Raw genomic sequence first — 15160 nt, forward strand, 5'->3', positions numbered from 1 at the left:
TAGATGGAGAGCTGGTAGCACATCTCCCCTCTCAGAAGAGGAAGTAGAGAGTGAGAGAGTAGAGACAGAAAGGAGGGGGGGGGTGTTGCGCAACAACAAGTGGCGCCCAACGTGGGGCACGACTAACGAAGTTGCGCAACAACACACACCGGTACCTTTCCAGAGCTATGACCATCCTGAAGTAGAGACTGGCCAAAACGCAGCAGGCATAGACGTGAACAGAGTCCAGATGTTTCCAGTGATAATCTGAATGTTGAGGTAAAGCGATCAGAATGATGAGCTGGACTAGATTAGAGAGCAGAAGGTTCATGTAGTAGGAGACCAGAGCACCATCCAACCTCACCTGCAGAACCATTTAAGAAAAGACAAAACTGGATGTTTACTTAGTAAACATGTCCATATGTTTTTAATAATGACTATTTCAGACCAGAAACAATATGGGTTTTACGTACCAGGCAGCACAAAGTGATAAGCAGGAAAGTAAAAGGGAGGCAGACATGGACGTTGATCCAAATAATCCCACTGAGAGAATCTGAAAACTGCATTTTCTGAGAGGAAAGTTGTTTGAATGACATCAGTTAACAATGGATTAAACTCACAAGAACTCAAATACACAAAAGGAAATTCATGACTTCGGTTTTCACTGTCTGTAATTCTGCAAAGATTTATTTTAACTTTTGGGAGAACTTTCTATTGTCTTTAGTTCTTCAGCCAAAATAAAATCTGATTTTCAGCTCTGGATTTTAAATAGCATAATAAATGTAGATCACTGTCTGCTCATGCATTTTTTCTGTTAAGATGTTTGTTATCAGAAATTTTCACACCCTAAAACATTCCCTTGGTTTTCTGTTGTCATTGCTAACATTAGCAATTACTGACATTGTTTTACCTCAAAACTCAGATAAATAAAGGAGACCATCTGTTTTTAACTGCTTGTTTATTTTTATGTCTTAATATTTTGACTGAACTCAAATCAAATACAAACAGTCACTTAAAGAAACTGTAATTATGAGATTGTTTACTCACAACTTATCTTAAGAAGATTTCCAGGTTGTTGAAGCGGTTTTTAGAAAGCCTCATATACGGATGTTTTCAAATGAAATGTGCAATAAGGAAATAGTGATAAACGTCCCCCTCCCACTGTCACTCACACACACACACACACACACACACACACACACACACACACACACACACACACACACACACACACACACACACACACACACACACACACACACACACACATGCATCCTCCATGATACATAGCAAAAAGAAACATTATAGAGCAGTACATATATCTCTAATTAATTAGGTTTTTTTATTAATTATTTTTTGCATTTCTTTTCAAAAGGATAAACCTAAACTCTGAACTAACTGTTTACAGATTTCTGAGACATGAACCATTTCATGTATGGAAGTATTGACTCCTAATCCACACGTTGTGCATTGAACCACTATTATTATTATTATTATTATTATTATTATTGTTGTTGTTGTTGTTGTTGTTATTAAAAATATATATATATATTTTACGACTGAATTTATTTCCACTACAATGTGGCATAGATGCAGAGGCAGAAAGTTTTGATAATTGCATAATATAAAAACAGATAAATGGAAAGTAGATTACTAGCAAATGCCAGCATGTTAACAGATTATGTTATCTTGTGAATATGGGTAAAATAATCTGGAATCATGTATTTCATAAGTGCACTCATTATCTGCTGCTGACGTTTCCTTCAGTTTTCCATCCTGCAGCTGCAGAAATACACCAGGAGTTTTTTCATGGAGTCTTTTCACATGGAAACTGACAGAATTAAATCCAACCTTCAATGATTTATAGATTATGGACTGGACAGTCTGGACACTCAGAAACAAATTTCCACAAACTTAAATATGTTCATATTTTTGTCTTGTTCTGAGAAATGTTTATCTCTCTAACTTGGTGAAGTGAGTGGCAGGAAGTCGAGTTAATCATCAAAATGCAAAGACGACATTTTGAAGTTGAAGTTAATGATGTGTTTTTATTATTACATTGTGCTTCTTTTTATGTAAGCAGCTTAGTCAGTAAAACATGATGTATGACTGCATTGCATCTTATTTGTGTCCAAAACCTGATGGAAAAAGCAGATTTGTTTGTTCACAGATTTCTAAAGTTCAAGCTTCTTCCAGTAAATGTGATGTGAAAAATAAAAGTAGAGTGAGTAGAGCCTAAAATGGAGGCAAAAACAAACAGTTTACTGAACCTGAATAACTGAATCGACATAAAGCTCAAACAGGTTAAAACTGATCTTTATTTATACAGAGATAAAGTGAATTCAAAAGTATTTCATGAAAATAAACTTCAGCTAACTTAAATGTAACATCGTTGATTTACATTTCATTTCAGCTTCAGTGGAGCTGTAAGATGCTTTCTGCTCTTAATGTACAACTAAATTATCGAATTAACAAAAGAAATAAATCACAGACTGAAAAAACTTAATGTTGCTGTTAATTTTTTCCAAACGCAATTAGATTTTCAACTCAATACAATTAGGTTGATTTGACAGGAACAGACACAAATTTACTTAAATAAACCAAATAAAAAAGCAGTTCTATCATGTATCATTGTACTTATAGCTAAGCTAATTTGCAGCATTTTGTTTAGCGCAAATAAAACAAAACTAAAACATCTTAAAAACAAAGTTTTAAGCTATTGTCAAAGCTTAAAATAGATTTAGGTTCCATTGACTAAATAATAATTCCTCCTGCCTTAACAAACTAATCAGATCATAATTCACAACAGTAATTTTAATTAAAACAAAACTAAAAATATATTTACAATTTATATAATTGTAAATACATTACAATTTCAGAAACTTTAGAAGATATTTCTGCACCGATGCTAAAAGAAGCAAAGCAATTTTTTTTTCTTTTAAATCACAATATGATGTGTACAGTGTAAATGTTTTAAAACAAAAAAAGTAAATGGGAAAAAAACACAGAATTACTAATCTGTGTTTTTAGCAATAAGTTCACAAAGTGCCTCAGTGAGGCAGCAGCCTCTGAAACACAACAAGAAAAACTCAGAACCAAATATTTATAAGAAGCAAAAACAAATAATTGAAATATTTAATATAAATCATTTGGCTGCCAATAAAACCAAAACATTTTTATGGAAGTAAATATACACATATAGTTCTGGTTCCAGAAACTGCAATTCAACCTTTGAATTTTTAGGATCAATGTTTCTTTAACCTGAAATAAAGGCCTATTTGTCATATATTTTAATTTTTTGTTTCTCTTCCCTACTTGATTCAGTCAAACTGATGAGCTGCTGCTGTCATTTGCTGCAGCTGTTTCCTTCCTGCAGCAGCAGAGACGCATCAGGAGCTTAATGAAAGGCCCTTTGGACATGAAAGCAAACAGAATCAAGTCCATGACAGGACCGTGGAGACTCAAAGTGAAAATGATGTCTGTGAACAATGATGTCTCCATTTGCCTGTAATGTTCATATTTATTCAGATATAAATATAAGGATAAATAAAAAAAACAAGCAACTGTTGGTAAAATAGTCACTATGTGATTAACCAGCAACAGAACTAACATTCCTATGTTTCTGCATTTTTCTTTGACGGGCATCGAGGAAGCTTTACACAGTGACTTAAGAGTCACAGCAAGAAGGATGATGGTTACCAGGGTAGCAAGGAGCAAAAGACAGATCTGGAGCAAATTGGGATAAAAAGCGAATAAAAGAAAGACGATGGCACCAGAAAAAATCCATCCGCAAACACTGACAGTCACTAAACCTTTCCACTGTCTCATGAAATGACACTGTGGCTTGGATATGTAAAGGAACCTGAAAGAGAAGACAAAAGGAAGACCTTAGCATCAGTACACAGACATATTTACACAAAGCATCTTCCATATTAATATATCTGATTCATTACAGTCTAAACAGCCTAAAATATGAGTTAGTACCTTTCCAGAGCAATGACCATCCTGAAGGAGAAACTGGCCATTCCACTACAGCTGTAGGAAATAAAAAATTTAGAAAGGCTATTGAAATAAAATATGTTTATATGCACAAATACAATCAGAGTGATGATCTGGATCAGATTGGAAACGAGGAGGTTCATGTAGTAGGTAGCTGGAATGTGATCCAAACGGACCTGCAGGAAACATTCAATCAGAACCCAGTTAATGGTTTCACACACATAAAACCAGCAATGAACTGTTGTGGTGTCTTAAAGAAGCATAAATATTTATATTTATCTTGCTATAAATGAGATTGATGAACCTGCTGTTACCTCTGACTACTCTAGTTTATTTTGCTATTTGTTATAATAACATCAGGGACAATAAGAGATTTTTCATTCAGCCCATAAAATAATTTTTTTATAAAGAGATAAAAAGGTTTGCGACATTCATCTGTTTATATTTTAATGTTGGGAATGCTTCGGAGAACATGGTGATATTAGGCAGATAAACATCATAAAAAACTTTACTTTTACCAATACGACAATCTGGATGAAATAACATCAAATACGGTTAAAGTTGAAATGTACTTACTGTACAGCACAAAGTGATGACCAAAAAGGTGAAGGGTAAACACACATGAATGTTGATCCAAATCATCACATCCAGATAATCTGGATCAGCTGTAAAATCCTCATATGGATCATTTAATCCTAATCTTGGAAAGGACTTCATTTCTTCCAAACGTTGTTGATTTTAGACACCCTACCTGTGAAAACATTTTATTTTTAAAATCTGGTCTTTGATCAACAAAAAGCTAATAAACTGGTCATACTGGCCTGGAGTGATTTGGACCAATCAATGTTACAGTTCAAATAAACTGGAAAACATTTAAATACCTTTGATCTGTGTTGATTATTTTTTAATGAGTTTGAAATGGTCGTTTCCAACCAGCTTCATTTTTTATATGCTCCAAACATATAAATAAATCTGAGAATCTTTCTCTCAAAACTAAAATGATGCTTACTTCAGAGTAATCTTTCTGTTTTGAAATAAAAAGGTTTTTTACTCACAGCTGTTCCTCAGTCCTCCAGCTCAGCTCATTGGTTTAAATCAGCCTCCGTCTTCAGAGGTTTTCATAGCAGGTCTTCAATGAGGAAACTGATTTGATGTGGATTGTTCACCCCGCCTACTGCTGCTAGCACAGAGTAAAAAGTATTTATCTTCTGTATTTAAAAGAGCGAGGATGATTATTATTTATTTCTTTGTTTAATAATTTACTTAATTTCAGCAGATATATCGTTCAGGCACTGAAACCCAGAACCCGGCGGTGCCGACTCCTCCCACTGTGCAAACCAAGCCCGGTACCGAGCCGTGTTTTCAGTCCTGGACCTGTCCACCAACCAACCGCACTAAAACCGCCCGGCACCAAGCAACAGCGACCCTACAGAGCTCCCAACCAGCCGGGCCCAGTTTGGGTTCAGGTGTGCAGCACCCCACTGCTGTGTGAGACTTTCACTGACTTCCAACATGAGATAATTATATCAAAGATTACTGAGGACCGTTCCTCAGCTGCTAAATTCACTCAGAACCCATCAGAAAACAAAAGTATCTAACTGACCCGGATCCATTTCATTTATTTTATAGACATGATTCTGTTTGTTTTCAAGTGGAAGAGTTTCAGGACAAGACGCTAACATGTCTTCACTGCTGCAGGTTTGAAATCCGGCTAGAAATAACAGCAGCAGATCATCAGAGTGATTGTAGCTCTGCAGTGTTTTTATTTCTCTATATGAGGCGTCACTCTATCATAAGTGACACATAAGTAATAAGTGATCAGGTTTAAGTGCAATTTATTAAAAGTATAAAAACAAGTACAAGAGGACTGACGTGTCAACTAAAAGTTTCACAGAGTTCAACTCCAACCACATGAATTCATCCTGCACCATGAAGTTTCTCTCTCTGCTCTCAGAGCTTCGCTGTGGTGAGGTGAGCAGGAAGCGTAGATAAGAGGAAACTCAAACCAGCAAACATTAAAGACATTTATCTTCAGGTTTATCAGGCTCTTTAGCGTTATGCATTTCACATGTTCATAAATAAATGCAATGCAAATGAATGTCTCAGGTTTGTCCTTTCTGTCAAAACTAAGCTTTTCTCAGCTTAGCTTTGGGATTCTGTGAGAATACTTCTCCAGATTTACTCGCATTTCCTTTGACTTTAAAGTTAAACTTCATGATATAATGTAAGCTGCTTTTGATGGTCATATGTAACAGAGGACCAGAAGTAATTTCCCATCTATACATTTTTGATCTTACAGTCATTTAATAAACAGGGGGCTAATTTGTCAGATTAAAAGTGTAACTTTAAACAGATACTAAGTGTACCTTTCACTAAGCCCACATTTTTGTATTAAAAATATAATTAGTCTAATATGATATTCTAATAATTCTTACATTTTTTATCTTAAAGTTCTAATCCTAGATTCTTTAAAAATTGTATTTAGTAGTAATATATTTTTTATTTTTGTTTGCTGTGTTCTGTTTTATTTTTATTTTTTTTAACATTGACCTGCCAGTTAGACTAGAGATAGAAAAACCACTTGGCTGCAACCTCATGTATTTAAACATAAATATTAATTCATATCTGTTGTCCCAGTTTTTAAAAAAAACTGAACATAACCAAATTAATGTTAATGATAAACTGTAACAACTAAACTAACTACATAACATGAATGCATAGATAAAAGAATAGTTCAGACAACATTATTATTTTAACATTTTAACATCCTTTTATTTTAATATAAGTTTATGAAGTGCACATTTTTGCTTTGTAGCAAGAAAGTTGCTTCCTGCAGACTTTCTGCACAGAGCTGGCATGTTCTCCCTGTGCCTCTGTGTCCTCACTGGGTACTCCGCCTCACTCCCACAGTCCAAAAACATGATTGTCAGGTTAACTGATCAATCAAAGAAACATTAATCTATGAGAAAAATGAAGCAGTAATAACAGGACTAACTCCTTCAGTTTCTTCAGTCTCAGCAATAGATCCTGAAGTTATCAGCATTTTTTTCACAGGAGAGAATCCAGAAACCTAACAGATCTGTTTCTCATCCTACTTTTAGTTTCAAAGTGGTCTGAGAGTGAAGAGTGAAGAGCTACAGTATATAGACCCATAAGCTAATATATAAGACCCATATTAAGGGATTTGTATGTAAGAATAAGAATTTAAACTTGTGGCCTGGATTAAACCGGGAGCCAGCGAAGGAAAGCTAAAATTAAAGAAGAAATATCATTTATTTTTGATTGACATCCCATTGTAGTATTTTGGATAAGCAAAATGCATTTAACATTTTTCTGATTCCAGTTTTGAAGTAACAAGTACTTGGTCTTTTTCATCATCCTGGTGGGACATAATATCTTATTTTGCCTGTAAGTCAAAGAGTTTCTGCAGCTCAACACACAATCACAATCCATACAAAATGAAATAAACAGACTTCTCAACAGTGCAAGATTTATTTTCATGAAGCACAGAAAAAAATCTACCAAACACACATTTCTTTACTTTTTGTGCTAAGTTTAAATCAGTTAAGCATATTGATATAAAGTTGCAATACTTGTGTTTGGTGGAAGACTTGAAAACTGAAATAATGTAGAGTCATAAACTCTTGATGTGTTTCATCTGCTACAACTGTGGCAGCTGAAACACATCAACAGCTTGTCAACTAATCCTTTACACATGAAAACGAACAGAATCAAATCCATGAAGGGACTGAAGAGAAACAAGATCAGTGAGCTGTGAAATTTCACATAATAGGTTTCATGGAAATATGGATTAATATAACACACACTCAGCGGGAGGATCATGAATATGTGAACAATCAGCAACAGAATCAAAGTTGCCACAATCCTACGTTTTTCTTCTGTGGTTAGGGAAGTGGCTGCAGGCAGGAATTTTGGGGTTTTAGCCACACAGAAGAAGAAGACAGGAGTTGGGATCAAGGGAAACACCACAAAGAATATATACTGTGAATACATTATGAAAAGAGGAAAAAGAAAAATCGCAAACAGCCAGATCAAAACACAAAATATCACGTAACCTTTGGTCTGTCTGATGAAAAGCAGCTGTGGCCAGGAGATGAGAAAATACCTGAAACAGAGAGACGTTGTTCAGACTGCTGCACAGAAACGTAACCCTGACTTATTAAACACAAAGGCAGGTGTTTTGGTACCTTTCCAGAGCAATGACCGTCCTGAAACAAATACTGGCCAAAGCACCACAGCCGACGACAACGAAGCAGATTAGATGGAAATTATTTTCATTCATCTTCACCATTAAAGCAACCAAACCACCGAGTTGGATCAGGTTGGAGACGAGAAGGTTCATGTAGAAGGTGACAGGAAAACCATCCAATCTGACCTGCAGGAAACGTAAGAATGAACATGAATGCTAACATAATAATAATAATAATAATAATAATAATAATAATAATAATAATAATAATAATAATAATAATAATAATAATAATGTTCACTAAATGCCATAAATGTCTCAATAATATTTCTGTGAACTGAGGGGCTACTGATCAGCATCATGGAAACAGTTTCTAAATATTTATGTTCATTGAGCTGAGATGAAAATAGTTTGAAATCATCTCAAATTAAAAAAATAGTCATGTTAACCTAATAATATTTTCTCTCTTCTGAAAAGGACTTTCCTCCTGCAGTAATTAGGGGAAATAATTTTCCATACATTTGTCTGAAATAATTACAGAAAATAGAGTTTCTCCTCACATTCAGACATATTTTTTCATTTCACTACTGTGAAAACTAATAGTAGTACTATTACTACTATTACTTATTACATTTCTACTAACAATGGTGATAATATTTCTCTTTTATGCTAGTTTAGGACTCAAACATAAACATAAGATAATATTAGCATTTACTTACTACACAACCCAGAGCAAAAACTATCAAGGTGAATGGGATGCAGACACGGATGTTGATCCAAACCATCACGTAAACAAAATCTGAAGAATCCATTTCTTGTTCTGTGATGTTCAGTTGAGATGAAGTTCTGTGAGGATAAAATGAAAAATAGTTTGTAATGCACATCATACACACAATGTAACAAAAACTATAATACTCAAAAAGTCATCGAAGGAAACCAACTAACTGTAATTTATAAGCCGACTGTATTTAGTGAGCACTAGACCAGCTCACTATCTTTCATATATAAAATTTATTTTTTCCTACATTCTCAGTAGTGTGTTTTTAAAGGGATAATTACATTTTATTTTGTTTTTCAGTATTTTATTGATAACAAAATCAATAATGTAGTTTAATAAAAGCTGCTGAATGTTTGTTGAATGCTTCAGCTACGTCTTCTCATTGAATATTGAAAAAATAATAAAACAAACTTTTCTCTATTTTTTAATAATTTTCATTAAGAAATTAATAATCCAGGTTGTAGGAAAACTGTTCAGTGGGTGGCTGTGTACTTCAGTTCTTTCCATTCTACACAAACATTTTCATTAGAAGTTTTTTATTATTATTATTTAACAGGATGTTTTTGAATAAAATATTCTGAAATTTAACTCAGAACTGTGTTGTTCTGGACTCCTTCCAGCTCAGCACTGCAGGTTTGGAAATCCCGATTTTTACCTCTAGACACTTTTAGAATAAATTTGCTGTAAAGCAAAGTTATACTTCATAGGTTATCCACTAAGTGATAAACACCTGGACATAAAGAGAACAAATCCAAAGCATTGCAGTTCTCACTTTTCTAACCAAAAACATTTTTAATCTAACTCACACATTCCTGACATTAAATTTCATAATTTTATTCTAAACTCACTAATTTATTATCTGATTAATTGTAAAAACCTAAACTTGTGTATTTTGTATGCAAAATTTAATACCAACCTTAAATAGAAATGGAGAGAAACAGTTGAGGTGTGAAAGCAGCTTAAAACCCGGAGTTTGTAACAAACTTCGTAACAAACCACTTCTGCGCTGGAAAGTGGTTTTCTCTCTAATCTCACACCGTCTGCGTGTCGAGGAGAGAAAGTTGCCTTAAAGATCAAAATGTAACGATACAAAATTTCCAGACATGATGTCAAGCAAACTTATGTCTTTTTAAGTTAATGATTTCTCTGCAGTATGAAGAATGGATTCTTTGCATTCTACAACACACAAGTTCTGGCTAATATTGATTTGCATGAACTTCATTTATATCAGTGTCCAAATATCTAATTTTATCTGTTTTAATCAAAAGAAAAGAAAATGTTTTGTTTTACGGTAAAGTTGGTTTTATTTTTTGTGTATTGGTGTAGGATTAGTTTTGTTTTTAATCTAAAGCTGAGTTAAAAGTATGAATAAATAAAAATAAGTAAACAAAAAGTTTAAGAAAACTTATTGAACTTTATTAACACAATTTGATGCACAAGCCTGAAAGAAAACAATAAACAACAGTATCACATAAAGTCACAAATTTTTTGCAATAATTTGAACCACATGGACAGTAACTCATATTTAACCTTGGATAATTATAGTTTACCTTTTATTTGCAATGCTCCACTAGAAAAGAAAAATTGTCATTTATTTGAGTTCAGATTAATTTAATTTGGTCTTTCTTCATACAGACTATTTCATCACATGAGTATGTTTATAAAGTTGTAAACATCAAACAAATATCACAAAAAATGGAAGGAAAAATAAAATCAAAATTTAAATAGACCAAACAGACAAATTCTGAAGAATATAGCATCCATGTTAAACAGCATATTTTACAAAGTTACACTGAAGTAAAAACAAATACAGTGAAAACAGTTAATATCAACTAAAAACAGAACAATTAAACTACAAAACCTATTATAACTCATATAAAATTGATTTCTTTCTATCAAATCTAAATTCTCCTGAATTTCCCAAACATCCTTTTATTTCTAACGTCTGGATTCTCCTTCTGAGCAAAACAACAAAAACACCTGAACAGGATTTAACCTTTGAGCTGCTGAGGCTGAAGGATCCCTGATCAATTCATCTCTGACTGATCCAATCAGTTTAGTTCACCACCTGGGAGCTTTGGAGATATTTTTCTCTTCCTCTTGTGTTTGATGGATAACTTATGTTCCCCCAGGAAGAAGAAAATCATTTTTGACTAAAACCTTCTTCTAAAGTTTACATTAGAAAAAAATCATTCCAGTTATATAAATGTCTGAGGGTATCAGTAATTGTGGCCCAAGTTATGTTCATTAAAAACTGTTATATTTTAAAGTGGGACTCTTTTTCTCATGAAATAAACATTCTCAGACTGAAGGCGGTTTTTGGGGGGATCAGTTTATTTAATCATATTTCATAGCAACTGGAATTAGATTTTTGGTCTTTTGTGATTCTTGTGACTGTCAGCTTCTTTATGAACCCAATTACAGAATCTACTAACATCTGCAAGCTATGGTATCTTTGGTGTTTCAGTATGTTTATCATCATATATTTCTACTAAATGTATGTATTTTGTTATTTTCATACCCTTCCTCTGTCCTTAGTCTCTGTCTCTGAGCCCATAATCTGTACTATAATCCAACAGCTGATCTGCTGCTGTCGTTCTCTGCAGGATTCCTCTTCCTGCAGCAGCAGAGACGCATCAGCAGCCTGATAAAAGGCCCTTTGGACATAAAACCCAACAAGAGAAAATCTATTACAGGGCAGTGCAGACTCAAGGTAAAAAATAGATTCATGTTCAAATCATAAAAATCTGGAATGATTGAAAAATTAATCATGGGGAGAATTAAAAAAATGTAATTAACCAGCAACAGAACTAATGCTCCAACAACTCTGTACTTTTCTTCAGCCGATTCTGAGGTGGCGACAAAGAGAGATTTGAGAGTTAAAGCTAGACAGATGATGAACATGCTGGCAGTGAAGACAACAGATATTATTCCTGTATAATAGAGGGAAGAGATTAAAATAGCAAAAAGAACAATACAAATAATCCAGGCCAAAACACAGAATGTTATAAAGCCTTTTGTCTTTCTTATGAAGTGAAACTGTGGCCTGTAGAGGAAAAGAAACCTGAAAAAAAGACAGAAACATCAGAAACATAATGTTCTTCAGACTGAAATCAGACTAATACTAGGAATGAAAGATGTGTTGATACCTTTCTACTGCAAAAATCATCTTGAAGCAAGCGCTGGCCGCCCCAAAGCACAAGTAGGGTGGCCAGTGATGTACGAAGGTCTTATAACCGTATTTAGAAAGACTAAATGCACTATCAGAGATCAGAGTGATGATCAGGATCAAATTGGATATGAGGAGGTTTATGTAGTAGGAGACAGGAATGTGATCCAGTCGGACCTGCAGGAGACAGTCATAAAGAATTATATTAGTGTTAAAAGATGAAAACAAAAAACTCTTATTTTATGAATCCACTCTGTGACGGCTGAAGGATGTAACAACTTAAACTCAGCAGGAACTTAACTATTAAATTATAAATTACCAGATTCTGTAAAACCTCTACTTGTTAAAATTTACAATTTCACAGTGGGAGAAACCAATATTTGATATAAAATATTTAGATATAAAGTTTTTTCACTTCAGAGAAATCATGTCTCTATTTTTACCATCGACTGAAAACTGATAAACATATTTTATACGTTTATCCAATTTTTTTCTTTCAGTTTGACTGTTGCTCAGACAGCAAAACACACACACACACACACACACGCACACACACACACACACACACTCTCTCTCTCTCTCTCTCTCTCTAGCAACACAGAGTGAACCTAAACAAGCTAAAAATAATTTAAATGTCTGCATAAAGCAATCAGAAAAAAGAGTTCATCAAACTTAGCACTCAGACTTAGAAGTGGCATGCAAAGGAAAATAATAAAAAATTATTTTTAATAGCTTTTCCTTCAAAGAAAAAAGCAAAATACACAACAATAAAGTACCAACTTCATTTAATTGTATATTAACATATAATGACAGAAATCAACACCTTTCAGTGGTCAAAGTATTATATTAATCAAATAATAATCACAAAATCAAGTGACAGAAACATTCGCTATAAGCAAAGCATCTTATTCTTCTTTGTATTTTCTGAATACTAACATAGTTTATTACTAATAATTATTTGTAATGATAATAGTTGGTATTTACGTACCATAAAACACAGAGGAATTACCAGAAAGGTGAGAGGAAAGCAGAGATGGATGTTGATCCATACGATTATCTCAAAATAGTCTGATGGAAAGAACATTTCTTCTTTTGATATAATCGTTTCGCCTTTGGAGAAATTCCTGTCAGGAGAAAATTAAAGTTTACTTTAAAACCCAAATGCTCCAAATTAATTAGAACAGTGCAGCCTGGGCTCCATTTACGTTTTTGTGAGACACTTAATTGAAGAATAGCATACATTTTTTCCTAGATGAAGCTACATAAAGTTTTCTTCTTCTATCAACCTTTTTTTTGTTTGGTAATAAGTTATTATTTAGTAATTATTACCGGATACATCCTGTGACTTTCACTGAAAAGCAAGTTTCGGTCAACAATTAGATTAACTTACAGATCCCTTTTCTACAGAACTCAAACTACTTTGTTATAGTTATTAAAAAATTGTGTTCAATTCATTGTTGTGAACAATTAAAATGAATAAAGAAGAAAATATCTTTTTGTAATGTAAATAAAAATTAAATACAGTAAATCTGTGCCCACCAAAGCACAAACATCAACAAACTTTATGTTCATATAACAAACATATTATTTAATCTTTTAGAAGAAAATTATCCTTAGAATACTGTAAAATTTCACAAGAAAACTAAAAAGATTTTGTTAAGAAAGTCAATAGGAGATTTCTGTTTTGATAATTATAAGGCAGTTTACTCACAAATGTCGCAGCGTCGCAGTTGTTCAAATCAGAAATCTCACATCTGGATGTTTTCAAAGTAAACCTGCAGCAGGTTACAGTTTTTTTCAGGTTACCTCCCCAAATGATGCAACTTGTCACACATTTTTCACCACAGCAGTTATCATTTCTTCAGCTCTTCTTAAAGGTTTTCCATGCAGCAGCTGGAAGGAACGTCTGTGCATTTTCCACAAAAACTAAAACTATTGGATCATGAAATTTTAATGTGCAATTTTTTTCCAAACAAAAAGCACCATAAGCATGAAAGCAGTCTGATATTTCCACCAACCACAGACTTCAAACTAAGATCTAAATTTCTGACAGTCAAGGTTTCCTGCAGTGAGAAGCAGCCATCTTTGGTGTGATGAGATCAGTTCAGTGGCAGAAAGCTGAGATAAAAATCTAAATGAACTAAAATATTTGTTCACATCTAGTAGACAGGGTTGTGAGTGACAGACCGAACTCAGTGAAGCCTAAGATGGCCGCTGGTGTTGCAGATTAAAGTGTTTTCATGTTGAATGATGCCCAATATCTGGTTGGCTCAGTTTTTGCATCTAACTGCTGCAGATATAACCAGCTGTCCAGCTGATGTGGATGTAAAATACTAATAACAGAAGGTACGACAAACTAAATAAAACTATGAAGAACATTTGATTTGAAACAATGTCTCATTGGAACAAAGGAGCGATGGTTCAATCATCAGGCCAGATGTTGTATAACTCAATTGAAGCACCAGATTAACTCACTGACAGCAGGGCTGTGAAATATTTCTCTAACTTTGCATTTTGTCTGGACTTTTATCTGAGATCTGTCTGACACAGTACATTTATTTCACTTTTGGATTTCCTTTTCAACTGGAACAGTATTTATAAAATGTATTCACTCTCCTGGATGTTATGCTATTTTATTCCTATTACAAATTGTTAGAGATTTTTTGGTATTATCATTTTATTCTTACTTTAGTTCACATTCAGCTTATAGATCATTGTGATTTTCTGTTTAAAGTGTTCTCTTCTTTAAATGACCTGGAGGTCACTACTGTCTGTTCAACTTTACGAGAAATAGATAACACTGAGTTTCTCAGACTTTAAACCCTTTTGCAAGAACACCTCCTAATTTAGTAACCACCTGTGAACAGTCGTATTTTGTTTTCTTGACAGTATTGACCGAGATTTGAACCGGGCTCAGACCTTTGATCAGATATCACATCTGGACCTGGGTTGTTAGATGTTTGGGTTAGAAGCTTTACGACCTCTGTTGTGTTTCCTGACTGCCCCCTTGCCTGTTCTTATTTGA

At 33.9% G+C, this 15160-nt stretch overlaps 3 long non-coding RNA genes across 3 annotated transcripts; all 3 read right to left on the minus strand.

The window, feature by feature from the left end:
- Positions 1–2300: 2300 nt before the first annotated feature.
- On the minus strand, positions 2301–5282 carry LOC111606737. Its single transcript, XR_002752224.1, has 4 exons — positions 5034–5282; positions 4555–4729; positions 3964–4154; positions 2301–3841 (listed from the first exon to the last, which is right to left on the minus strand). It is a non-coding gene; the product is annotated as an uncharacterized LOC111606737 (long non-coding RNA).
- A 2196-nt stretch (positions 5283–7478) lies between these two features.
- On the minus strand, positions 7479–9994 carry LOC111606524. Its single transcript, XR_002752069.1, has 4 exons — positions 9883–9994; positions 8908–9034; positions 8187–8374; positions 7479–8104 (listed from the first exon to the last, which is right to left on the minus strand). It is a non-coding gene; the product is annotated as an uncharacterized LOC111606524 (long non-coding RNA).
- Positions 9995–10402: 408 nt separating this feature from the next.
- LOC111606523 lies at positions 10403–13891 on the minus strand. Its single transcript, XR_002752068.1, has 4 exons — positions 13847–13891; positions 13124–13259; positions 12116–12312; positions 10403–12030 (listed from the first exon to the last, which is right to left on the minus strand). It is a non-coding gene; the product is annotated as an uncharacterized LOC111606523 (long non-coding RNA).
- Between the last annotated feature and the right edge of the window lie 1269 nt (positions 13892–15160).

This window comes from Xiphophorus maculatus, chromosome 22 (assembly GCF_002775205.1).
Source record: "Xiphophorus maculatus strain JP 163 A chromosome 22, X_maculatus-5.0-male, whole genome shotgun sequence".
Classification (NCBI taxonomy): Eukaryota; Metazoa; Chordata; class Actinopteri; order Cyprinodontiformes; family Poeciliidae; genus Xiphophorus; species Xiphophorus maculatus.